The following is a 26,909-nucleotide window of genomic DNA, read 5'->3' as shown; positions in this document are numbered from 1 at the left end:
ATTTACTTTCCTTTTTTATCTTCTGGTGTTTAAGAATGCAATGTGCATATTTACAACTCTAATAAATAAAAAATAATTTGGAAAAAAAGAAAAAAAAAAAAAAAGCCCTGCAGAAATTATGGCAAAATGGAGCTGAATTTGTTACCTTGATCAGAAAGAGCTTTTTACCTTTTGGAATTTTGTCAACATGGGTTCTTTTTTTTTTTTTTTTCCTAATTTTAAGACTGTTAACTGACTTACTCCCTTCAACAACTTCAGTATCTCCACAAAGGCAATTATATGCCTTTACAAACCCTTCAAGAAAACTATGTTACATGTTTCAGTTTAGTGAAGCTAATTCAGAAATGAACATTAAAAAAACAGAAATATGAATATACTTACAGATCACATAAGAAATACAGACCATCAGAATTTGAAAACATACTCAAATAGGCTTTAACATACTGGGTGCTGGATAGGAAAAAATAGAGAGAAAAAAAGCAATGGAATAGTAGAACATATTTGAGAGAAGTAGTAAGCTATCTATTTGGAAATTAAAAACATGGCAAATTGAAATAAATAAATGAATAATCAAATAAATATTTTCTCTCTTGGAAAAGGTATTTTTACAAAACCCCATGCAGATGGAAGTTGCTTCAGGGAGATTTAATTTTGTTTCTGTCACATTATTTTACCAGGAAAAGATTCTGTTTACCAATTTTGAAGGACTGTCAAGTTTCTCATTTTTTTTCCTCTTATGTCTCTCATTTCGGCTTTACGTCCGCAATAAAAGCATCAATGATCAGTTTGATATTACTCAGTGATAAAACTGCCCCAAGGCGAGATGCAAGAGGCATCACTGTCCCAATAGCCTTTTCAGGCAGTGACCTTGTGTCAGGGTTTCTCATGCATACTAAAATTCTATGTCTCACAGGTTTGTTACGATGGTATATGTTTCTCCCGCCTCATAAACGGTGAAAAGAAAAGCAGAAAAGACAAAGAGAATTGCCACTTTTCAATTTCTTTTCATATCAAGGAAGAAGAATGTGGCAAGCGAGCTGCGGGCTCCTCTGCTGGTGTAAAATGAAGGACGTTTAGCAGCTCCTGCTCCCACAAGCTGAAAACCACCAGACCTGGAGGTTTGATCCTCCTTCTCTTGCGGTGGTGAACGAGGCTCAGGGTCTGCAAGCTTTGCTTCAAGTTGCTGAGCTCCAATAGCTTCCACTGCAGCGCCTTTTGTTTTGCAAATTCCTTTGTAATGGGATTCTTTAGAGCAAGCAGTACCTTTTTGCAGTCATTGTTTGTATTTTCAATTGCTAGCTTTGTACAGCGAAGGGCAATTGTCTGGGGAGGTAAGACTTCTCTGTCTTGCGCTTTTTTCAGCAGGATAGGGCCTCTTTCAGCCCGACGCTTCTCTGTAGGACTTCCTTCAGCCCGTTTCTTTATAGGACTTTTCTCAGTCCTTTTATCTATAGGACTTCTTTCAGACCTTTTTCTCTAGAGTTTCTTTCAGCTCTTTCTTTTTCGCTAGAGCTTCTTTCAGCCTTCTCTTGCTAAAGCTTTTTTCAGCTCTCTTTAGATAGGACTTCTGACCGATGCTTCTCTCAGCCCACTTCTGACCGCTCTACCTTACTTGTCCCTGTTCGGGCGCCATTTGTGGCAAGAGAGCTGAGGGCATCCTTACTGATGCAGCGAGAGAGGCACGGACTCCCTTGCTGGTGCAGAATGAAGGACGTTTATTGTTAGGTGTTTATAACCTTTTATGCCTGCGCAACTGGTCACATGTAGGAGCCGGGAGCCTTGTATGCGTTTAAGTCTGGCTCAAGTTACTGCTGAGCTTTTTTACTCATTAGCAAGATAATTACTTTCTTTATCGACTGAAGAATATTTTGAAAAGCATCCCTTCCATAGCCAAAGCTAGCTTATTAACCCTCTCTTTATAGTCATTACAGACTTTATATTTTGAGCACTGCATCTCCAAATCGTTCTTCATTTAATTTATAACCGTTTTCCAACCTTCTCTCCTTTTCTCTTGCCGTTGGTCAATCTCTTTTTTTCCTTTGCTCTTGCTCTCTCACTATTATTTTTTACTCTGAACTTACTAGTCATGTGCATATCACTGGGAAAAAAAAATAGAAATAATAATTAAAAAAAAAAACACTGAGAAAAAAATAGAATTTAAAAAAAGTACTTTATGTTTTCCTCCCTTTCTGTACTACTCTTCAATATTAATAGAATTTAATTCATTGCACCACCATCTACTCAAGAAATATAAAGGTAATTTTAATTTCTGATTTGGAAAACAGGGATAAAAATAAAGCTCAGTAGGTACCTGAAAGGATTTAGGTTAACCCCATATTCCACATCAGAGAAGAGTTGCCTACTTCTTGTTTTCTTAGTCATTTATTAAATCTCTTGGCTGTGAGATGGTAGACTTATGTATACCATTCCCTTCCACTGTTCACATATTTTTGAGACTGGGCAGGAGTTACAGCAATCAAATCAGTTCAGATGCAGGAAAAGCTGGTTAAGCAGGGAGATGGGTTTCATCAATAAATTGTCAGCAGAAGCTGCCAGACTTTGGAAATTCTGCATTCACCCATAGTTGGGATTCCCTGATGGATAAGGAATCCTTTCACCTACCTGTTTTAAGAGTAGTAAAGCTCTGTGTCTGAGTTTGGAGTCTGGGCTTTTTCAGCCTTGAAAAGACTCCAGTGAGATCTCGCTGTAGACTTCCAATACACAAAAGCTTATAATCGAGAGGGAGACAGAATTTTTACATGATCTGATAGTGATAGAACAAGGGGGAATGATTATAAATTAAAAGTGGTGAGATACAGATTAGAAGTCAGGAGAAAAAAAATCACTTGGAGGGTTATGGGACAGGTTGCCCAGAGAAGCAGTGAATGCCCCATGTCTGGAGGCATTCAAGGCCAGATTGGATGGGGCTTGACAACCCTACCCATGGCAGGGGTATTGAAACTACACAATCTTCAAGGTCCCTTTTGTGATTCTATGATTCTACAGACTTTTCAGCCAATACTGTTGGAAAATTCTGTGGAGATTTCAAAAATGAAAAATCAATCTAGAAGCCTCTGTAGGACAGTAGTTAGTGGTCCCTCCTTACACTAGACTCTTCACAACCATGCTTTAGAAAATTCATTGTAATACTATGTTATGATTTAGTTAGCAAGGTATTTTTGAAGGTGTCTGTGTGATTTGGGAGCATACAAAATCCGTAGAAAATTATTCATATTAAAACAGCACAGAAGATGATAAAGGCTTCTGCTTCTAAAATGAACAGTGCTTTTGGATATTCCCCTGAAGACTGATATTAAATAAAAGGGAAGAAGGTTTTAACATCTTTTTGAAATAAAATTCGGCAAAATTGAAGTTCTACTCTTAAAGAGAAAGAAAAAGAAAGAGCTCTATTTCATTTGATAATAACTAATTCTGCTGGAATCTTTGATATCCTGATAATATGTGACCTTTAAAACAAGAACAACACAAAAAACTATTTTCATTTCTTCTCTTTTCTGTCATTCAGTTCACTGAAGTCTTCACAATTCTCTCTTGTTTATCAAACACTGTAGGGCACTGCAGTATCAGTTTGAGAAATGATTCTTCAGACAAAAAGCATCTCATTGGCATAATTGTGTGCATGCCTTGAAACCTATAGAATTTGGGTACAGTCCCTAATCCAGACTTTAAACAAGTGCCACGTATTTGATTAGAAGTGACAATATGCGGTGAAAAGCTGTAACCACAAACTATAAATAGTTAATTATTCAAATAAGCTCTTGTAACTGGTTATTGACTTAGGATGGACTTCTACAGGACTATGAATGTATTCCTCACACTAAGGATTTCAGTTACACATAGGCTTTCTGACAAAAGCAAGCAAATAAAAAAAAAGCCTTCTCAGTGCAATTAATTTTACCCAAATGTGTTTATCTATATAGAATACTTAAAAAAAATTAGCCTTTAGACCTGCTGGAAAGAAATAGATGTTTTCATTATGTGAGTTATTATACCATGAAGCAGATATCGAAGTTGACTTTTCCCATTTAATGTTTACTTCTCTCCAATTGATGCAACTGAATGTGTTTAAAATCCTAAGTTTTGGAGACATAAATCCCTGTAGTTCCGTTTGTAGACATACAGAAGTTCATTAAAAAGAATGAAGAGTATTTTGTCAAATCACCTAAAACAATAATTATTTCTTAATACATGTCTAAAACTCTTTTATATTCCACAACAGTGACAGTCTAGTTCAACAATAGAAACCATGGGAAAGTAAGGTGTTGCTATCTAAATATATTATAGCAAGAAAACATCAAAGTTAATTGTTTTCTATTAGTCTGTAAAAATTGATATACTCTCTATTTTTTATTCATTTTAGCAGAAGTAGGATTACTGAAGTACAATACTGTTGTAGTTTAGCCCAGCAGGTGGTAGAGCACCACACAGTCATTTCCTCACTCTTCCCAATTGGATGGGGGAGATAATAATTATTAATTGAAATAAAAAAAAAAAAAAAAGCAGATTAAACTATTTACTAAGAAAAGGATCATAGCTATGACTCCATGTATGGATACGTATAGCAAATGATGCACAAGCCATTGCTCATCATGCACTTGCCAATGCCTAGCTAGCCCCCAAGAAGTGGAAAAGAGCCAGGTGAATTTCTACTCCCTCCAAAACTCCTGCATGATGTCATATGGTATGGAATAACCCGCTGGCCAGTATAAGCCAGATGTCCTAATTTTGTTCATCATGGCTCCTTGGGCCCTTCACTGAGAATGGCCTTGGTTCTGTACAACACTGCTTAGAAGCAGCTATAAACCTTGGTATGTTTTTATCCTAGAACAAAACACATAGCTTTGTACCAGACACTGTGAAGAAAGCAATTCTATCTCAGCTGAAACTCAAACAAATGGACTTAATATTATTTATTTTGAATTTAATATTTCTAGAACATCATATCATTTAGTCTTCATAAATGTTCTGTAGCTTCTCATCGTTGTCATCATGTGATGAAAATAATTTCATCATATTCTGAACCTGTACTGTCCGTAGCCAGTATTGCAACACAAGAGCGTGCTAAGAGAAATAGAGTTCAGTGTTTCCTCAGATCTCAAACATTACTATTTTAGTAATAAAAGATATTTCCAAATAGCCAAACTGCCAATCCACAGATGATATTAGAAAATCAATAATATTTTAAATAATGCATTGGTCTTAAAATCTAAACTATCACATTCTCTGGGAACATTTTTATTGCTTTCTTTTCCTATTGTTTTTATATGGTGGAAAACAGATATTTAAAAGTAACTAGAAAAAGGCAAAGTTTCACATCTGTTATGAAACATGCTGGAAAATGAAACAGAACAAATATAAGGTAAAACTGAACATTCTGAAAAAAATATTCTGGAATAACAGTGGATAATGATAATGCACTGGGTATGCATTTGCAAAGAATGAGCATACAAATGTCAAAAATCTCATATTTTGGCTCAATTTTCATGAAATCTCTTTTCTTTCTTTCTTTTTTTTTTTTTTTTTTGTTGTTGTTGTTTTGTTTTTTTTGTTTGTTTCTGACTGGAATTTTTTTATTTTGAAAACAGTATGCTGTGGGACAGTGTGCAACAGTACATATGAACCAGATTTCTTCTGATTTGCTATTGCATGTGATGTATTTTTTTGTGTTGAAGTCATAACTTTCCCATAGTAATATCCTACATATATGATCTCTATTATTTCTTAAGTAAATTGAATCAAACATATTAGCTAGTAGTGATGAATTCCATCAAGTGAATATAATATAGTTATAACAATAACTGCTGTATTAGGAAAAATAAATCTGATAGTACTATTTCATATGAACAAGTATCATTTTAAATTAATATGCAGTGACATTCAGTTAAAACGACCTTTATTTGGAGAACATTGGGACAGGCTATAAAATCAGCATGCTTTGCTCCAAGAATAAGTTTTTCCAGAGAACACCGCAAGAGAAGAACATCTGTGGCTCATCTAAGGAGAAGGTGCATGGAGCGCATAATTTCACCACAGTCAGTTATGCCTTTTTACCCTCTTGCATCCATCTAGAAGTGATTAACTGTGGAAAATAATAGTAAATAATGTTCTCTGTATGAACAAGAGTATATTTTTTTGGTTTTTTTTTTTCATTGGTCCCTAATTGTTTAGAAAGAGACTGAAGATACTTGAGAGAGCAGAGTCTAATTCTCACAGCTGGGTGATATGGTTACAAGGTGACTAACAGGATAGGAAGGAACTGATCAGGCGTTCAGCATTTGTTATCTGCCTTACTGGCATCTTTAGAGGCCTTATCTGAGCACATTGAGGTAATAGCAATTTCAAAGCCCTTTGGCTCACACTGTCGTTACATTGGTCTGCTATTATGTTTTCCAGCATCTGTTATCTATTAGTGGATGGGATGTTCATGAGGCTTGGTAAGAGCTCATTCTTGCTATTACTCAGCTAATCTTTAACCATGCAGTTTTTCAGCACAAATAAGAAAAAAAAAAGAAAAGAAAGAAAAGAAAAGAAAAGAAAAGAAAAGAAAAGAAAAGAAAAGAAATCCTAGAATTTATTGTCTGACTTTTCTGAATTTTCCTCCCATATAAATTATCTTTAAAGTATACTCTTTTAGGACAAAGTGGTTCTGAGAATCAGCTTTCTTGAAAACCAATGGAAATGTTATAATCTCCTGACAGATCTGGCATTGGAATAATCAAGAATTCTTCCTCAGATAGATTTGTTTGTCCTTTTTGTCTGGAGCCCATTAGTTGCAGTGTTATTTGTGCTTTTATGTCCATATTAGACTGTTCTGTATTCTCTGGAAATAAAGATGTTCAGAATGTAAGTCTGTGCTGTTATTGCATAATTTAACACAGAAATATATCAGTTTTGATATATATATTTTTTCCTCATGTGTAGTAAATTGTTGGATCTGCTTCAGTCAGTCCTCAGAGACTGCTAAACAAGTTCTGTGATGTTCCAGGTACTTTCACCACTAAACAGAACATTAGATTCGTCTGCATATTTCCCCCCACTAGCCCCACAGAGCACCAAATCTACAACTCAATGCTACGCTTCAAATAACAGGGAAGTCTTCATGGAGTCATTAGACTCCAATTAGGAGGAAGTAACAAGCAGTGTGGAGCCAGGGATTTCTTGTATGTACTAAATTCCTCGATAAACTAGTGGAATTTAATAAACAATATTATTTAACACTACTGACTTTTTAAAAATACTGACTTTTAAAGAAGAATCTTTGTATATTTATTATATTTAATTCAATGAAAAGAAAGAATGAATTAATTTCAGATAACTTGACAATGAGAACAAAATTATATCTCAGAGAGAAAAAAAAAAGGGAAATAGATCAGTTAATAAATGAAGGAGCTGAAATTAATGCCGAATTTAAAAATAGCCTAGATGCCGATTTTTTTTTGTTTGTTTGTTTTGTTTTTTAAATAACTTGTCTTCTGCAGTTGAACTAAAAGAGAAATGATTATATGATTAGCAACACCATGAAGATTTAGTACAGTGAAGACTGGAGATATAAGCATAGGCAGTGCATTGAAGAGTGCAGCACGTAAGCATCAACCCATCTGTAAAGAATCATGGACTAGACTTCTGAAAGAATGCATTATTTACAGTTCCCATTTAGGTGCCTGGACATTTAACAGGCAGTGACTGTATCAGAGCAGCAGTAAAGCCAATAACCATGTGTCTCAGTATACATGTGGCACAATGAAACCAACTCGTTCATACTTTGGAAAAGTTAAACTACTTCATGTAGCTGACAAAATGGGAATTTCAGTACTTTTCAAAATCTGGCTTTTGGAAGACAAATTAAGGCAGAAAAAAAGTTAATTAATATACTTTTTAGACATTTAATCTTTAAAGCTAGGCTATGAAAAGACAATAGAAAAAGTACTTAGATTTAACAAAACATTTATTTAAATGCTACAGTTGGTAAACTTCATTCTTTCTCTCATGTGTAGCCAAAATATTTTGGAAAAAAAAACCAAAAAACCAAAAAACCAAAATAAATAAATAAATAAATAAATAAATACAGGAATCCCCAACATTACACTGACATCACTTCTTATCCTAGAGTTACTTGTCCAAGACCATACTCAAAGAGATTTCAAATGTCTCCTGAGAGAGAAATTCTGCAACATCTTTGGGCAGCCTTTTCCAGTACTAGGGCACCATTACTATTAAAAAAAAAAAAAAAAAAAATGTTTCTTGATGCTTAAAAACCCTCTTTTGTTCCAGTTTGTGTTTATTGTTTGACAGCCTTTCTGTGGGCACTGTTGACTCTCCTTTTTGCATGGTCCATTCAGGTGTTGAAAGACATTGATGAGACCACAGCTGAACTTTTGCCCTCTCACAGCCATTCCTCACAGAGGAGATGCACCAGCCCCTTCATTGTCTTCATGGCTCTTCATGGCACTCTTTCCAGTATGTCCATATCTCTCTTTCTCTCTCCATCTCTCTCTTTTTTTTTCTTCTTTGTTTCAGGAATGCTCTGCTTTTGTAACTGAATATATATTTGAAAAAGCTCATATATACAGTGATAAGAAAATGTGAAAGATCTTTTAAAATCAGTTTGACTGTGCATTACTAAAAGTCTGCAACTCACTTATTTCATTCTATATCATATTTCCTGACTGGTTGTTTTTCTGTTTGTTTTTGCACTTTGCATCACTAAATTAAAAAGAAAACAAAAATAAAAACCACATGCTATGTATTTATGAAAATAAATACATATAAATTTAAATATATTTAATATCATTATTTAGTTCAATATCATCATCAAATTTAGTTTAATATCATTATTCCGTTCATGACTCAATGCTTTTCAGTTAGAAAACTAATTTTAAACAGTACAGAATTATTTAGAAAACAGGTGAGTGCATTTTTGTCAGATTCACAATGTAAAGAACAGTATGTTATTCTATTGTTCACCAAGAATAAAGTGATTCGAAGCACTATAGCACCAATTTTTAATTTTTTTTCTGACAGTACACGGTCACTTTATGCTTAATCTCATAATATATGCTTTGACATGCTCCTTACTTTGCTCTTATCTCACTCGTTAAGCAAACATAAAAGCTGACGTTTTTTCATCTGTTTGCTCTTAATTTCTAAAGTTTAATTAATGAATGCTAATTAGAAAAAGGTGACTTTATTGATAAAATAAATACTTATTTTCAGGTCAATATTGCGGGAAACAAAAATAATTCACTGCAAAATCTATGCAAATACTTATAAAGCACAACGAAAAACTCTGTAGTTTAATGTCTCTGTAATTATGATCAGTCTGTATGCTCTACAGGGTGATAACATGGAATTAGAATATATATAGAAACAGCATCACTGTTATTAAGGCCAGTGAATACAGAAATAAGGATTCATCATGTTACTTGTTTCTTTTTTTTTTTTTCCTTTTTTTTTTCTTTTTTTTTTTTTTCTTTTTTAATTTTAGAAAAATTAATCTAAAACTAGCATCTTACATGATTATAAAATACAATATAGTGGCTTCCATAGCTTTTAAATGTCTGCTACCTCATACTTGCAGGACATTTAGAGTCCAGGCATCAGAAACTATTTTTCTCAAATGTAGATTTATTAACATAAGAGGGGGCATTAGAAGGAGCTTACTTGTTTTGAAGGATATTTCTTGAGACAGGTTTCCATACCATTGCATCTTTTCATTTCTAATTAGTATGTTTAACAACAATTTAATATTATTTTTATTGTTTTCTCTATCATCAACATTATCACTGTACATGTATTGCTTTGAAATATATACACATTAATGCCACTAGATGGAACTGAAAAACCTTGTAATTTCTCAGTTTTCCTGCCTATGCAGATGCATTTCAATTTCATCAGCACATGAAATACTGAAAACAGTCCAGAATTGACACTTACAAACTTAAGTATTTTTGTGGTTTAACCTGGCAGGTGGCCGAGCACCACACAGTTGTTTGTTCACTACCTCCCCTTCTCAGTCATTACTATATATAAATATATGTATATATATCATCATAAGGAAGATGCTCCAGACTGTTTCTAGAAATTTCCTACCTTTCTTGAACTGGGGAGCCTAGAACTGGACACAGTATACCAGATGGGGCCTCACCAGAGTGTTACATCCCTCTGCCTGCTGACCATGCTCAGAATACCATTGGCCTTCTTGGCCACAAAGGTACACTGCTGGCTTATGGTCAACTCAGGACACCTAGTTTCTTGTCTGAAGAGCTTAGGAAAAGGAAGGCAAAAATTAAAAAAAAGGAGAAATAAAAGAAAAAGACAAGCAAGATAAGGAAAAAGACAGCAATAAAAGAAAGAAGACAAACAAAATATCACCTTACCATTACAGTTTCTGAAATGGTATTAAATCAAACTCAAATTGATATTGATTGTTTTTTGAGAGATGCTTTGAAGACAAACAAAGGCATATGTTCATTTTCAATATATCTGATGTCTAACTGTAGAAGGGCATTTAAAAATAAGATACATATGTTTCTATTCTGTTTTGTGCTGTTCATTTGTAAGAGTTTATTTATTTAAACATCTTACGGGAATAAATATTTCTTCTTCTGAAAGATGTAATTTTTCAAAACTTCTAGTTTCATGATGTATTCAATATTAAAAAAAAAAAAAAGAAAAGCACACAGTATTTGATTATTATTTCTTCTTTTTACAGATCTGATAGTTTTTTTTTTTTTTTTTCTGTGGCAGGATGTTATCAATAGGATAGATCTTTCTGTGCTTAGTTCATCTAAACTTGAATCAGGTGTGGAAACAAAAAAGTAATTCTTTTTAAGACCTTTAAATTAGCATAATTTTTTATGGGTTGTTCAATCATTTGTATTATTTCAATCTAAATAGATAAAAATTGAATTTAGACTGAATTCACATATTCTGCATAAATAGAAACACTTCTCTCCCTCTGACTCGTGGTGGAACTGTCAATCTTTCTGCTAAAATGTTCAAAGAAATATTTATTTCCCTGTCTTGTGACTCACTCCTCTGTATCCATATTTCTTAAACAGGACATTACTTCAGTAAATGAATAAGACATTGATAGTTTCCAGCATTATTCTAGAATTTTCTGGAACCTTAAAGTATTTGCCTTTCAATTAGAAGTTTAGGCTTAACAAATCAGTTACATGTAGTTAAAATAACTGTATTTTTACAATCTTGTTGTATTAGGAATTTTGAAATAACTGTATTAAGCACCAAACTGTCAATATATGAACATCTATCCTGTTCAGCTTACTCTTATAATAGAAGAAGGCCTGTCAGAGAAATGTCAATAAATTAACTGCTACTAAGCTTCTTGATATTACTTGGAAGCAGCCCAGAAGGTCAACTGTGTTCTGGGCTACATTAAAAAAGGGGTAGCCAGCAGGGAGAGGGAGGTGATTGTCTACTTGGCTCTTGTGAGGCCCCATCTGGAGTACTGCATCCAGGCCTGGGGCCTCCAGTACAAGAAGGATGTGTAGCTCTTAGAGCAGGTCCAGAGGAGGGCCGCTAAGATGATCAGAGGGCTGGAGCCCCTGTCCCATGAGGAAAAGGTGAGGGAACTGGGCTTGTTTAGCTTGGAGAAGAGAAGGCTCCTGGGAGACCTCACTGTGGCCTTCCAGTACTTGCAGGGAGCATATAAACAGGAAGAGGAATGGCTGTTTACAAGAGTGGATAGTGATAGAACAAGAGGGAATGGTCTTAAGCTGAGATGGGGAAGTTTAGGTTAGATATTAGGAGGAAGTTTTTCACCCAGAGGTCACCAGAGGGTGATACACTGGAATAGGTTGCCCAAGGAGGTTACGGATGCCCTATCTCTGGAGCATACAAGACCGAGCTGGAAGTGGCTCTGGGCAGCGTGGTCTGGTAGTTGGTGATCCTGCACATAGCAGGGGGTTGAAACTAGATAATCATTATGCTTCTCTTCAACCCAGGCCATTCTATGATTCTATGATTAATCCCATTTCTTTTGAGAAAAATGTGTATACACATTTGAGGAAAATGTATATGCAGTATATGATACACTCTTACATAGAAAAAAATATTTTTTTTCAATCTAATTTGTACTTTCTTAGTAAGGGTAGACTGAAAAAGCTGCTGTAAATTAAGCTAGGGTATTAAAGGAAAGATGGGTAAAATACCCTTTATTTACTGTGGATTTATGAGAAGTGTAATATTCATAGTTTGTAGACTAACTCTCTTGCAAAAATCTTTATTTGACCATACCTTTAAGATATAAACAGCACAGAGGAAGTTTATAATTTCTATTTTCTATAAAGCAGCCTGTGTGTTTTAAGTCTTCTATAATACCAAATGACGGTGGGCTAAAATCTGTGAAAGACCTGAAGACAAGTATGAATGAAATTCCTGAAAAAACAGATCAAGAGGATAAAGCAACTTCTTGAGTTTTTGAATCAGATATGGAAAAAAAAAAAACAACATGTCAATATGAGAAAGTGTGTTTTTTAGTTCATGAATGCTCCACAGAGTTGGAAAGAGTCAAGGAAGATTCAAGAATTACAGTTGTGAGGTCTTGTCTTTGGGATGAAATGCTAATATGGCCTTTGTAATTATAAAATACTGACATAAAATAAGAACTCATGACAAAAGTGAACATGTAAATAGTTCTATAATCTTGTTGGTAGTTTCAGTTATGGTAAATCTACCATCTTCATCTGTCACAAGGCGACCTATGCTTCAGGAGTTAATCTATCATAGCACTGAAATGATTGGAAAGGACCTACAAGATCATCTAGTCCAACTGTCCTGCCATCACCATTACTACCACAAGCTACTAAACCATATCTCATAGCTCTTCATCCAGATGCTTCTTGAACACTGCCAGGAATGGTGACTCCACCACCACACTGGGCAGGCCATTCCAGTGCCTGACCACTCTCTGAAAGAAAAAGTTTTTCCTTGTGTCTAATCTCCTCCTCTAATTTCTCCTCCGGCACAACTTGTGGCCATTTCCTTGGGTCCTGTTTGTTGCCTGCGAGAAGAGGCCAAAACCCTCCTCATCAGAACCTCCTGTCAGGACGTTGTAGAGTGCAATAAGGTCTCCTCTGAGCCTCCTCTTCTCCAGACTAAACAATCCCAGCTCCCTCAGCCACTCCTCATAGGACTTGTGTTCCAGACTCCTCATCAGTTTTGTTGCCCTTCTCTGGACACGTTCCAGGGCCTCAGTGTCTTTTTTTTGTAGGCCCAAAAAGGGACCCAAAACTGAACACAGTACTTGAGGTGCCTCCTCACCATTGCTGAGTACAGAGGGACAATCTCCTCCCTGCTCCTGCTGGCCACACTATTTCTAATGCAGACTAGGATGCCATTGGCCCTCTTTGCCACCTGAGCACACTGTTGACTCAAGTTCAGTCGAGCATCAACCAACACCCCCAGGTCCCTTTCCACTTCACAGTCATCCAGCCACTCTGCCCCAGTCCTGTAGCACTGAAATTGTACAAATACACTAAATATTTAAAATACTGTTGAGATCAGCTGAGATTTTACCTGGTGTGAATCAAATATATTCGCAGGCTAGGCACTAGTCAGTTTTTACTAGTTCAGGATAAGACATAGAAACAAAGCACATTTCATTTGTTTCTGAGACTTTAACTCAAGTTATACTGTCTTGTACAATCTAAAAATTTTAACAGTAAAGTCACTATTACTTATTTTCAACATTGCTGCCTTAACAATGATGCAGTTCATACTCTGAAAATAATAAAATGGACAAGAATGCAAAACCAAAATAATTATCCAACCTTGAATATAAATTGTTATTGCTTTTTACTTATGCAGCTGAAATTTCAATAGCTTAATTTTTCAACCAAATTAATATCAGAGGGTGACTAGGAAGCATTCTAAGTCCTCCGTTGTTGATTCCAAATATTTTATATTATATTCCCCATCTCTTTTTATTTGTTTCCTTTTCTTCATTCCAGTTTGTATTGTAATATCCAGTTCTGAACAATCTCAAACAATACCCAATCCTTCAACAAGCAGTGCTTGAAGAAATCATTTAAAGAGCATTTTCTGCAAGCAAGTACTTCATGCTTAAACAGTGTTCTGTTAGTCCGTCCTCTAATTGGATGACCATGGTTAGCAATAGTTTGCAAGTAAATTAAATTAGTTAATTAAAATTAATTAGCTAATATCATATACATTTTTATATAAGAATTGATGCATTGTTGTTATGGACACTTATACACTTCAGTGTTGCCTTATAAATCCAGTTTAGAGAAGTTGTACTAGAACTAAAGAATGATTCACCCACGTTGCTTAATTTTTTGTTAAATGCAGATTTTGCTTCTCAGCTTCAAAAGAGCTCTTCTATCAAATAAAGATCAGAAGAATGTTTTTACCTGGTTTCCCTTTTCATGTCTTGAACTATTCTTGCACTCTTCTGGTTTAAAATGTATCATTTGTTCCTACGCATTTTGATCTGGATTTGTTCTTTTGGGAATCAGTTGAAACTCCAGATTCAGACATTGACACAGGGTGCCAGAAATCTTTGAAGTCTCTAACGTTGGTGATATTCTAAATCTGACTGGACACAGAACTGGACAACCTGTTCTACCTGGCCTACATTTGGTGATACTTCCAGTGATCCCTTCAAACCTCGGTGATTTTATGTTGCTCCATGATTCAGTGACTCTGTTATTCTGTGATGAATCTTATTAAATGAATTCTGATCTTAACATAAATCAGACTTCAAAAAACTCATAACTGTTACCTAATAATCATCTAGTCCTATATAGTTGAATACCTTTGGATTTTTTTTTAAGACTGTGATATTTAACATTTTTTTTCCTGTTATTTTCATAGTGTTTATTTCAGAGATCTGAATTTCATTTTCCTTTTAAATATTGTCAGTGATGGTGTTGATTCTTATGTTATTACATTAAGAATGAAGAACAAAAATTATGCTAACATGAACCACACAATACTATAATTATCTGCCATCCTTATATGAAAATGAAAATCTTTCTGGACTAAATATCCTCACAAAATGTGACTGAATCATTTGTTTAGTATCCCAAAGTAACCACAAATCCATTTTTCTAATCATTAAAGAAATCATGGTGCTTAATTCTGATTTTGCCTAGAAGACAAGAAGAAAATTCTTTGCTTAAGAAAACATTCAGCAACTCAACATTCACATGCATATATGATTACATACCTTAATTCTATAGAAATGTTCATAGAATCTATTCAGAATAACAGATGAGAGTTCTTGAAACAAATATTTGAGGAGTACAGTCCTTGTCATGGTAATGACTTAGGTCTTGGAGACCAAGAAAGAAAAAGTGATTCTTCAAACAAACGTGTTTTTTTATTTACTTTTTCAGTTCTCAGGGTTTTGAAGTTCATTTGCACCAGACATTCATACTGGCATACATACAGTACAAGTGATTCACAGTTTGTGTAAGTATAAGATACACCACTATATCATTGTGAAAGATGATATCTCCCTTTGAACTTCGATTCAGAATTGGTTGATGAGTTAGTAACAAAATGCCAAAGCAGTAGATCAAAGTACTCTAAGACAGATGGATGACCTTTCATTTAATGCAGCACCCATTTTATTTCCATCACAAAATCTGAATAGCTATGACTTTATTTCTTTACATCGGCTAAATAGCTGTTTCTTTGAAACGCTGTAGTGATTTTCAGAAGGAGTTATTTTTCCAAAAGACTACACAGTTACTATTACCAACTTTCCTTTCAGGTGACGGAAAGGGCACAGTTCTTGCTGCCTGATCTAGTCAGTATGAAAAGATGAAATCTCAAAATTATCTCAGAATTATGTGACATATAGTTTCCCTACTTTAATTGTCCCTTTAAATTCCTATAGAACTATATCTTCATCAGTTCATTTTTAGATGTAAAATATTTTTTCATTTAGAGCAAAAAGTGTTCTTTAGAAGTTAAGAGGCAGTATCAGCCTGACCTACTGAGGGATGTTCTTACTCAGAGCAGGTGAATTGGGCTAGAAGATGTTTTCTGGGTCCTTTCCAACCCAAACCATTCTATGATTTGATATTTCAGTGGAAAAACAGGTAACAAAAATTAATATAAATGGACAATATACAAACCGTAATTAAAGAAAAAAAAAAAAAAAAAAAAAAAAATAAAAAATAAAAAAAAAAAAGGTAAAAAAAAAAAAAAAAAAAAAAACACACACAATCTCTCATACATATATCTGTGCGTATATATATATATATATATATATATATATATGTATATATGTTTATGCACCTCAAATCGTATTTACATGAGAGTAAACATCACCCTCTCCAGGATGTTCAAATCCAGCAACAACATATGAACAAAATTCAAGGAGTGATTTAGAAAACTCATGGATTATATTTTTCACCAGAATTGGAAGAAGAAAAAAAAAAAAATTAAATAGACTTAAAGCTCCATGAGACTAATCGTATTTTTCTGCTCCAAAAATTTCAATGACTTATAGAGTTCACTTAAAAAAAAATAATAATAATTAAAAAAAAAAGAGAAAGAAAAAAGATGAGAAATGAGAAATATGCCTGAAAGTCTAGTGTCAAATTTAATCAAGAATAAATAAATCATCTTTTTCCCACTCTTATCCATTTTCACCTCTAGGCTAAATCAGCTACAGTGCTTCAGTGTAGGTAATCTCTTAATTGCTATAATTAAGCTACGTCAAAAATGTTAATAGACTAGTAAATTCTTGTTAACTTTAGATGTGGAAAGAACATTTAAAGTTCAACACTGTCTTTTAGGAGTCAAACAAATAAAAAGTCCTACTTCGGTGACCAAGGTTTAAAAATAAACATGGAACATTGTTTAGCAATACCTGATCTAACATTAACAGAACAACAAAGTAGCAAGAGTTAGTAATGCTGTAAGAGATTGCTACAGATTGTCTAGTTCAACCCATTCCGGAATGAAACAGTCAGGTCCACTTGTCCAGGTTTGGTGCTGAAAGTTCCACAGCCTTCTGAGCACCATGTGGCAGTGTCTGATCATCCCCACAGTTAACTATAATAAATAAGGCAAACAAACAAGCAGAACAGCCTTTTTCATTTTCCTTCAGATATTCATGCACATTGGTAAGATCTTTCTGATTCTTCTTGTCTGTAGGCTAAATAGTCTTATGTCTTCAAAGCTTTCTTTTTAGAAGATATTCTTCAGTGTGATCAATTCAGTGGCCCTTTGTTACTCGCTCTTCAGTTTAGAGTTATAGTATCATTAAGCTTTAAAAAGATCACTGAGATCATCTAGTCCAACCATCATCTCATCATCAACATGACCAATAAACCACATCCCTGCTGTTTTCTTGAAAATCTCCAGGGACAATGACTCCACCATTTCCCTGCACATCTTGTTCCACTATATCACTACTCTTTCTGAGAGTAAAATTTTCGTAATGTTCAACCTGAGTCTTTCCTGACACAACACGTGACCATTACTTCTCATCCTATCACTAGTTACTGGGGAGAAAAGGCTGACCCCACCTCACTACAACCTTCTTTCAGATAGTTGTAATGAGTGATAAGGTCTTTCCTGAGCCTCATCTTCTCCAGGCTAAGCAATCTCAGTTCCCTCAGCTGCTCCTTATAGATCCTTCACTGTTTTTTGGCTTGTTTTTTTTTTTTTTTTTTTTTTTTTTTTGGACATGTTTCAGGGCCTCAGTGTCTTCCTTATAGTGAGGGGCCCAAAACTGGATACCATACTTGAGCTGCAGACTCACAAATGCTGAGCAGAGGAGCAGTCTCCTCCCTAGTTCTTCTGATTACACTATTTCTGATACATGCCAAGATGCCGTTGCCTTTTTGTCCACCTGGCTACACTGCTGACATATGTTCAGCTGGCTGTAAACTAACATCCCCAGATCCTTTTTCTTCATGTAGCCTTCCAGCCACTCTGCAGCAATTATGTAGTGTTACATGGGGTTGTTGTGACCAAAATGCAGAACCTTGGATCTACAAACTTTCTGAGGGTGCACTCAATTCCCTCATCCAAATAATCAATATGTTAATCAGAGCCATTTCTCATATATTCTTATATCAGGAAACCCAGAACTAGACATGGCTACCAGTGCTGAATAAAGGGGAAGAGGGGAAATGTGACCTCCTTCATCTTGCTGACAACGCTCCCCCTGCACTCCAGGAGGCTGGTGGATTTCTGAACCACTAGGACAGAGAGCTGGCATATGGTGAGCTTGAGAAAGACAAGGATCCCCAGGTCTTTCTCTGCAGAGATCCTTCCAAACCATTTGGCCCCTAGCTTTTAGTGATGTGAAGGACTATTTCTCCCCAGGTGCATATTTTTAAATTGATTATAAATCAAATTATTAAAAACTGTACAAATTGGCTTGGAAGATGAATCATAGAATCACAGAACTGTTTGGATTGTAGGGACCTGTAATATCATCTAGTCCCAAATCCCCTGCTATAGGCAGGGATACCTCCCACTAGACCAGGTTGCTCAAAGACCTTCCCAGCCTGGCTTTGAATGCTTCTAGGGAGGAGGCATTCACAACCTCACTGGAAAACCTGTTCCAATGTCTTACCATCCTCACAGTAAATAACATCTAGTCTAAATCTTTCCTCTTCCAGTTTAAAACCACTTCCTCTCATCCTGTTGCTACTTACCCTTACAAAAAGTCCCTCCCCAGCTTTCCTGTTGGCCCCTTCCAGGTATTGGAAGGCTGCTATAAGGTCACCTTGGAGCCTTGTCTTCTCCAGGCTGAAAAGCCACAGCTCTCAGCCTGTCCTCATTGGGGAGGTACTCCTGCCCTCTGATAATCTTCATATCCTTCCTTTGGACCTTCTCCAACAGCCTGATGTCCTTATTGTGTTTAAGAATAGTACAAACCTGATCTTGAATTTCAAAGTCAGAAAACCTGAAGAGGTCTTTGTTTGCTCATTACTTACAAAATATGTATACATGTAATGGTTTTACAATTTTTGTTATTAACATTCCACATTGTAATATCATGTAGTGTACTGGGAGTTAATGATCCGGTTCTGTAGATTGTCAATAGTTCCTGCTATATCTTTATCAGAAAAGAAGAACTACAAATCTCAGAAGACTTCACTGTTCTTCCATTTTCTGTTTAGGGGGAAAGATAAAACTGGCTGGGAGTCACAAGACTCTTTTTCTGCTCATCTCCGCAGTGTATGCTCCCTAGTCATCTCACCTTCAACATTGGAGTAAGACCTTCAGTTTTGGACACTCTCATTTTACTGGATTGATTAACTTCAGTTCTAATTGCATCACATTATATTGTGTAATCTTGAATTCTGCTATCATATTTAATAAAGTAGTATTCTTCCTTAACTTGTTGCCGATTTTCAGGCCCACACTGGGACATGGGTCTGTTGGTCCATGGGCCCCCCTGACCCATTTAGTCACAGATTCAGACTGCACCAGGTCAGAACCGTTGATAACCTTTGACTGGGGGGATGCAATTCTGGATCTATTGCTCACAGATGTAAGTAAACTGATTGATGACATCAGGGTTGAAGGCTGCCTGGGTTGTAGTGACCATGCTATGGTTAAGTTCACATTCTGGAGGGGAGAAGAGACAGGTGAAGACTAAAATTAGGAAGCTAAACTAAACAACAGTCCCGTCATTGGCAGGGCTGCCAAGTATCGCTGGTATCATCTATCTCAACTTCAGTAAGGCCTTTGACATGGTATTCCACAACTTCCTTCTCTCCAAAATGGAAATAAATGGCTTTGATATGTTTAAAAAAAATAATAATAATTTCACCGGCACATATTCTTTTTCTTTTCTCTTTTTTTTTTTTTTTTTTTTCTTATAAAGAAGAGGAAAAACAATGACACATAAGCATGAGTTCTAAATGAGATCTGGAAGTAGACAAGATTTGTATGCCAGTTCTATGTGTAGTACTTTGAGAATGTGAAATTGCAATCAGCTAAGTTAGAAAGATTATTATTCTGTTGCAGCACAATAATTTTTCTCATGCATTTTATTGCACACATATAAGATTTTATAATCCTAAACTTTCAGATGCTTGGAATTTAGAAGATAGAAACATATTTAGAAAGAAGTGGAAAAAGTCACAAAAGCTGGGAGAAGGGAAAAGAAGATTCTTGTTTAGATGGCAGTTCTGAAAAGTGAAATTATCCTGGGTCCTGCTCCCTTACCCATGTCTTCTCTTTTTTTTTTTTTTTCCTTCTGATTTTGAAGAGTGATAACCAATGCAGAGGAAAAACAAATCTTACACGACCATAAATTAGTTTCTTTCTTATTTCATTTTTGCTACATTGATATTTTAACACCTTTTCTCGTTCAGTTTGTCAGGTTATAATTAGCCACATAGAAAGAGACTGCTACCAGAACATCCAGAACATAAGAATATAAAACAATAACTAGTAGGCAACTGTGCACAAGACATAGCTAGGATTTGATTGAGTATGCATTAGTGTACTCACCTTCCCTTACAAGGTACTTCAAAGACAAGAAATGGTCAGGCCACAGTTGCCAGAATAATTTCTCATTCTTCTTGATTTGTCATCCTCCTCCATCTGTATCAACTGTGATGATACTGATGACTTGGCTTGGAAACCCTGCTGGATTCCAGGTAGCACCCTTGTTTTGTTTTGTTTCCTTTTGGGTTATATACTTATCTACATGAGTGCTTCTTCATCTCGAAATCTTGAGCTAATGACAGTCCCTATATCAACAGTCCTATCCCTGTCCATAATTTCACTTTTCTTATTCTTCTCCACTCCTTTCCACATTTTTTGCTGAGAACATTACAATTTTCTCAAAAATCAGATCAAAGTTATGTTGCTGAGCTGTATCCAAGATCAGCCTTGCACTCTCTGACTGAGGTGACTCAGAGGCAGAGAAATTATAACACTTGTTGCAGAGAGAGGGCTACTCTGGTGTCCAGGAAACAGAGAACATAAGATCCGTCATATGTTCCTATATATGCATGTTTGTATTCACGCAGAGTAGGAAGTTATGCAAAATAGATATTTATGCTAAATAGTAATCCCTCAAAGAAAAATTGAACTTTCTTATAGACAATTTTCTCTCTTGTGCAAATAAGAAGTAGTAGTAGGACAAAATGAGGTCCATTTTCCAATTTATGAAGGATTCCTATGTAAGATTTTATCACAATGCATCTATTAGATTGTGTGTCGCTGCTCTGAATTAGTTCCTAAAACTGGGATGGATCTAGGGAAGTCTAAGGCGAAGAAAACATTCTGAAAAATTTTACAGATCAGTATCCTAATTTTCCATCCATATCAGATACTCTCTTGCTATTATCATGTATCTGAGAAATTTATTTGAGAATTTGAAAAGAACTCATAACTAAACAGACAACAGAATATCATAGGATCCTCTAAAGGATGATTCAGAGCATTTGCCGAAATAAACAAGCATTAAATATAAATACCTTTTTCATTATTTTCCTCCACTGGGTGGACTTCATAGTGTTTGGAAAGGAGTCAACACTGAGATGTGCAGCTTCTTTTACTTCCATATGACCAATTTCAAATTAAATTGTGGCCACGTATTTCACTCTTTTATTATTTAATTTTAGTCTGAGATTCAAAAATGGCAGTAAATATTTTTAGTTGGCTTTCTTAATTTTAATGAAGGAAATAATCAAAGGGGAAGAATGTTTTCTATACATCAGCTGGAATTGTGAAGGTTCTGTATTTATACCTGAAAAACAATATATTCATCTACTTGAGGATGCATTTATAGTCTTCAAGACTTTTCCAGTTTTTTGCCTATGTCAAATGACTTACCCTATGTCTCTCTCCAATTTATAAGAGGGAGAGGAGGTTCTTTTATTATCTATATACCCGGCATGAGATTAAGAAGCAACGGTTCAAATGTTGGTCTGACCAGTTTATTACAAATCTTAATCAGGGAAATGGGGAAGGGGAGGGCGGACACTATTATGATTAGGGTAATGGGGGGAAGGGAAGGAGGGCAATAGAAAAGATAAGAAAGAAGAAGCAAGGGGTCTTTATAGGCAGCAAGAGAGAGATAGTCACCACCATGGATCCAGCGAGGTTCGTAGTTCAGTCTTTGATCTTCAGTAGTGGAATGTCGTCAGGCATTGTTGTTCTGTTGACAACGACAATGACGACCATGGCGATGGTGGCTCCTTTTCAATGCTTCAGAGTGGTTGAGTTGGCTGTCTTTGGAGTGACAGCTCAAATCCAAAGTGGTCGAGTCAGTTCTCCTTTGAGTGGCAGCTCAAACCCAAGGTGGTTGAGTCAGTTCTCCTTGCGGTGGCAGCTTCTGGCTCTGGGATCTCAGCAGGAACCTCCTTTGTTCTTATCTTTCTGGCCTTGCCAGCAGATAAGAGGAAGCAGGGAGGCACCAACTTGTATCTTGCCTTCACAGGATACAATGGTATCATCCCCCAGCCACCCATACTAAGCTGGAGCGGTTTGGCCACAGGCCAGATCTTCCGCCAGTGAACACTGCTGAGCACTCTCATCCGCTCTTCTACAGAGAAAGCAGCTCTGGGGGTAGGGGCTTTCAAATGTTCCCAAAGCGATATCGATTGTCACACAGTTAGCACCCATTAGTTGCCTCCTTGAAAAGTCACTCAGAGTCTTATCACAAGAAATACCTCAGGAAGCAAGCTTTGAGCCAAAAAAAAAAAAAAAAAACGAAGAAGGATTCTCAGAGTAGCCCTATTCTTACTCCTGACAAGTGAATCAAAAACTTCATTGATAACTTTGACACCGCTTTACTTCACACACATTACATCCATGCCCAAAAAAAAAAACAAAAAAAACAAAAAAACGACCATAAACAACTCATTTAAAAACATTTAAAACATTTAAAAACCTTTTTTTTTTTTTTTTTTTTTTTTTTTTTTTTGCTCTAATTTATAAAATCCCTAGTGCATTTCAAAGTATATCTGGATTATTGTTATCTTTGCTTTCAATTATATTTCAAAGGCTTTCTCATGGTTTTTGTGCTTCTATTCATATTATCTTAAAAAAAAATTACCAACCATAGAAATTAGGTCTATTCCCTAGGCCCTAACCACATTTTTTGATCCTTCTGGGATACTTTCAAAAACTTGAAACAAAAAATAAAACCTATGCTCAAGATAGTCCTCTCTAGATTCACTCAAAAATTGTCTTTTGATCGCTCATGAAGAAAAAGGTTAATTTCTTTCAACTTCAATACAAACAAATATCACAAAGTATAGATTAACTGAAAGACATATACAAAAACTCACAATACCTCTGGAAAGTTGGATAAACAGTTTTCTGTTCTTTCATATCCATTTGCGACATTAAAATTGAAGCAATGTCCTCATTGTTTATCTCAGAAAAAAGTTTTGAAAGATGGTGAGGATTGCCACAGCTTCATAATTTATTCCCACTTAGAGATATACATTTTCCTTGCAGATGTAGTGTGATTCTTTAAGATATATACATTTTTATTATTCAAACAATATTGAAATAAAATATGTCTAATGCAGATTGAAAAAGAACATATCCTACTGAATCCAAATGAGACTACTTACAATTTTACATTTACAAATCCTTGTGTGAGAACCTAAAATCCGTATTACATTCCTGATAGATTTTTGTATGTGAAGCTCTCTATTGTCTGATAAATCTAAATTTCTGGCAACTATATATCTCAGTGAGGTTCTAAGACATACACATGGTAATTTTTCTCCATCAGAACTGTTTTAGATACTTATTCCAGTGATGTTTCAGCTGTCAGATTTAGTGTACATGGACATTGTTCAAATAAACATTTTAAATACTATATTGAAAATTTTTTGCTTCAAGCGTGGCAATATTTTGTCTTAGTAAGAAATTTCCCAAGAGAACATATGTTCTAAGAATTAAAATCACATTCCACTGCCTCTGCTTCCAGAAGATTAAAGAAAGTTAAAAAATGGAATTCACACACAGATTAATTCAAGGACTGGCAATAGAATTTTAGTACAGGTGTTTTGTTTTGTTTGTGGTTTTTTTTTCTCTTTGATACTGTAGAGCATATTGTTGTCATGTATACTGTACACAATGTACATAAATGTATAAATATATATAAATGTACATATTTTGATAATTCAGTACACATTGTAGATCTGTTATTATATTACAAGATCAGGAATGCAAAAATTCTTTTTAACATTTCTGGTGTTTTGTTTGTTTCTTTCCTTAGACTAATCTCTACACATTATCATTGATTTCTTCTCCGTGTTTTTTAATGTGCATACACTTTGCCCATTCATATTGCTCCTGTAAGGCATAAACAGCATCACACATTAGTCATAGAAAGCACAGGAGCTGGTAGTTTGGTATAATGCTTTGATCTGTCTTTGACGATTTAGTGGAAAAGGAGTTTCACATCTAGCAACAAAAAGACTGGTGTCAGATGCTAAAAGAATGGACACTTTTTAAGATATTGTGCTCAGTGTGTTCTTGCATGGTAGCATATATCCATTCTGTCCTTGTTTCTGTATAACTTGTATAAGAGGTCTGTTACTGTTCTTATAGTTTTCGTTAGGTGTAATTGTTTAAATCTGCTTTCATTAATTTTATTAATTGCTCAGTTAAATTCAAGTTAGTAAATACTTATTTTGTTCACTTTGTAACTTTGTTTTTAGAAATACCAGACTTTGAAGTAAAGATGAGTAAAAAATAAATAAATAAATAAATAAATAAATAAATAAACAAACAAACAAAAGAGCAGGACAATTCCTTCCCTTGACTGGATAGCAATATTGTGCCTGATGCACCTATGGGTGCAGTCAATCATTTTGTGTGCCTGGGCAGACTGTCAACTCATATTCAACTTGCTGTCAACCAGAATCCATGTATCCCTTTTTGTAGTGCTGCACTTTATACTCTCATCCCCGTCTGTACGGGGATCTGTACCCAGTCTACAACAAGAATTGCTCCATCCCAGGTGCAGAATCTAGCATATTATCTTGTTAAATTTAATGCAATTGTACAACTAATTTACTAATTTATCAGCGACTCTCTGTGCTGGGTAACTTGCAAAAGAAAGGCATTATATCTGAAAAATAACAATAATTTTGTGATTTTACAGTAGTTGAAAACTTTAATGAAAACAATAAACATTTAAAATTAATGTATAAGGTTATTTTTATGAAAAATAGCAAGTTACAAAGTTAAAACTTTTGCAAATACTTGCCAAATTAAAAATAGTTCAGAATTTTCAGAACTAAAAATTGATTTATAATTTATGGCTTTCACATAACTTAATCTGACATTTTCTGCTTTCATCCCAACTTTGTTGTTGTTTCATTTTCACATAGTCAAATTGAAGGTTTTTTATGTCTCTTAATACACCTGTATCACTGGTACATATGTATAATCAGTTAGTAATCCTCCCATCTGTGTAAAATAATCCTGCTCTATCTTCTCTGCGTGTATGTTTACAATAAAAACTGTAGCTGTGAAAAAGGATTTCATAGTGCTGCAAAGAAGCATCATGAATTATTTCCAGTAAATGAAATTTTATAACCTTCCTCAATCTTTCATAAAATGTATCTTCCTTTTTCAATATTTTATCCAGAGACTTAAAGCAGTATAAGCCAGGGAAATCTCCTAAATTCCTGAAAGATTTGTAAGAGTAAAGGAAGAAATAGTTCTTACAGTAGTTTTTGCATAAAATGAAACTGTAGGATTATTGATATCCTGTGTGTATTTAGTACTAAAAAGGAAAGTATCAAGATTTTCTAAAATGCTCAACTGTTATTCTTTGTTAATATCACTGTAAGTTAACAGGAACTGTTGTCTTAACTCATATTCATACTCATTCAACTGAGGTTTTCATCCTTATTTCTTCTGGAAACACAGAACCAATTATACAACAATGTGTGAATGGTATGAGAGTTAGAATATATGTTACAGTTAAGGGATAAGGATGTTTCCTCAGAAGGACTTCTGCATCTACAAGGGAACAGTGGAAAAGCAAAAACTCCAAAGAAGAAATCCAAGAAAAATTGTCCAAGTCCCTGAGCACTAAGTTAACAATGAGGGACATTGCTTGAAATGAGCCAATGGTGTGAGCTTGCAATCCAGAACGCCAACTATATCTTGGGCTGCATCAAAATAGGGGTGACTAGCATAGAGAAGAAATGATGGTCCCTCTCTACTCTGACTTCATGAGGCCTCATGTGCGTTAAAGGCATCCAGGCCTGGAGTCCCCAGACAAGAAAGATGCAGAGCTGGTAGAATGGATCCAGAGGAGGGCTGTGAGGATTTTCGCCCTCTACTCAGATTTTGTGAGGCCCCACCTGCAGTACTGTGTCCAGTCCTGGGGCCCCAAGAACAAGAGCTCTTGAAACAGGTCCAGAGGAGGGCCACTAAGGTGATCAGAGGGCTGGAGAACCTATGAAGAAAGGCTGAGAGAGCTGGATTTGTTCAGCTTGGAGAAGAAAAAGCTCTGGGGAGACCTCACTGTTTTCTTCTAGTACTTGAGGGATGCTTATAATCAAGAGGAAGACAGACATTTTACATGGGTAGATAGTGCTAGGACAAGGGGGAATGGTTTTAAACTAAAAGAGAGTAAATTTACATTGGCAGTTAGGAAGAACTTCTTTGTTCAGAGGATCTTGAGGTACTGAAACAAGTTGCTTAGAGAAGTTGTGGATGCCCCATCCCTAGAAGCTTCAGGTCGAGGTTGGATGGGGCGCAGAGTAGTTTGATCTAGTGGGTGGAATTCTGCCAAGAGCAGGGGAGTCAGAACTAGCTGATATTTAATATCTTTTCAACCTAATTCATTCTATGATTCTATGACCAAGACAGTTATATTTAATGAAGTAATTTAAGGGAACAGGAAGATATGACTACTATGCAATGGTACA

At 35.4% G+C, this 26,909-nt stretch overlaps 1 pseudogene; it reads right to left on the bottom strand.

Moving 5' to 3' along the window:
- Positions 1-994: 994 nt before the first annotated feature.
- The window catches only part of LOC122171503, a 43,231-nt pseudogene continuing 17,316 nt past the window's right edge, over positions 995-26,909 (bottom strand).

Source organism: Centrocercus urophasianus, unplaced genomic scaffold, assembly GCF_019232065.1.
Source record: "Centrocercus urophasianus isolate 14NV4802_14NV808 unplaced genomic scaffold, USGS_Curo_1.0 seq_9, whole genome shotgun sequence".
NCBI lineage: Eukaryota > Metazoa > Chordata > Aves > Galliformes > Phasianidae > Centrocercus > Centrocercus urophasianus.
Note: the sequence above shows the minus strand (reverse complement) of the source record. Positions and strands in the feature narration are given on the sequence as shown.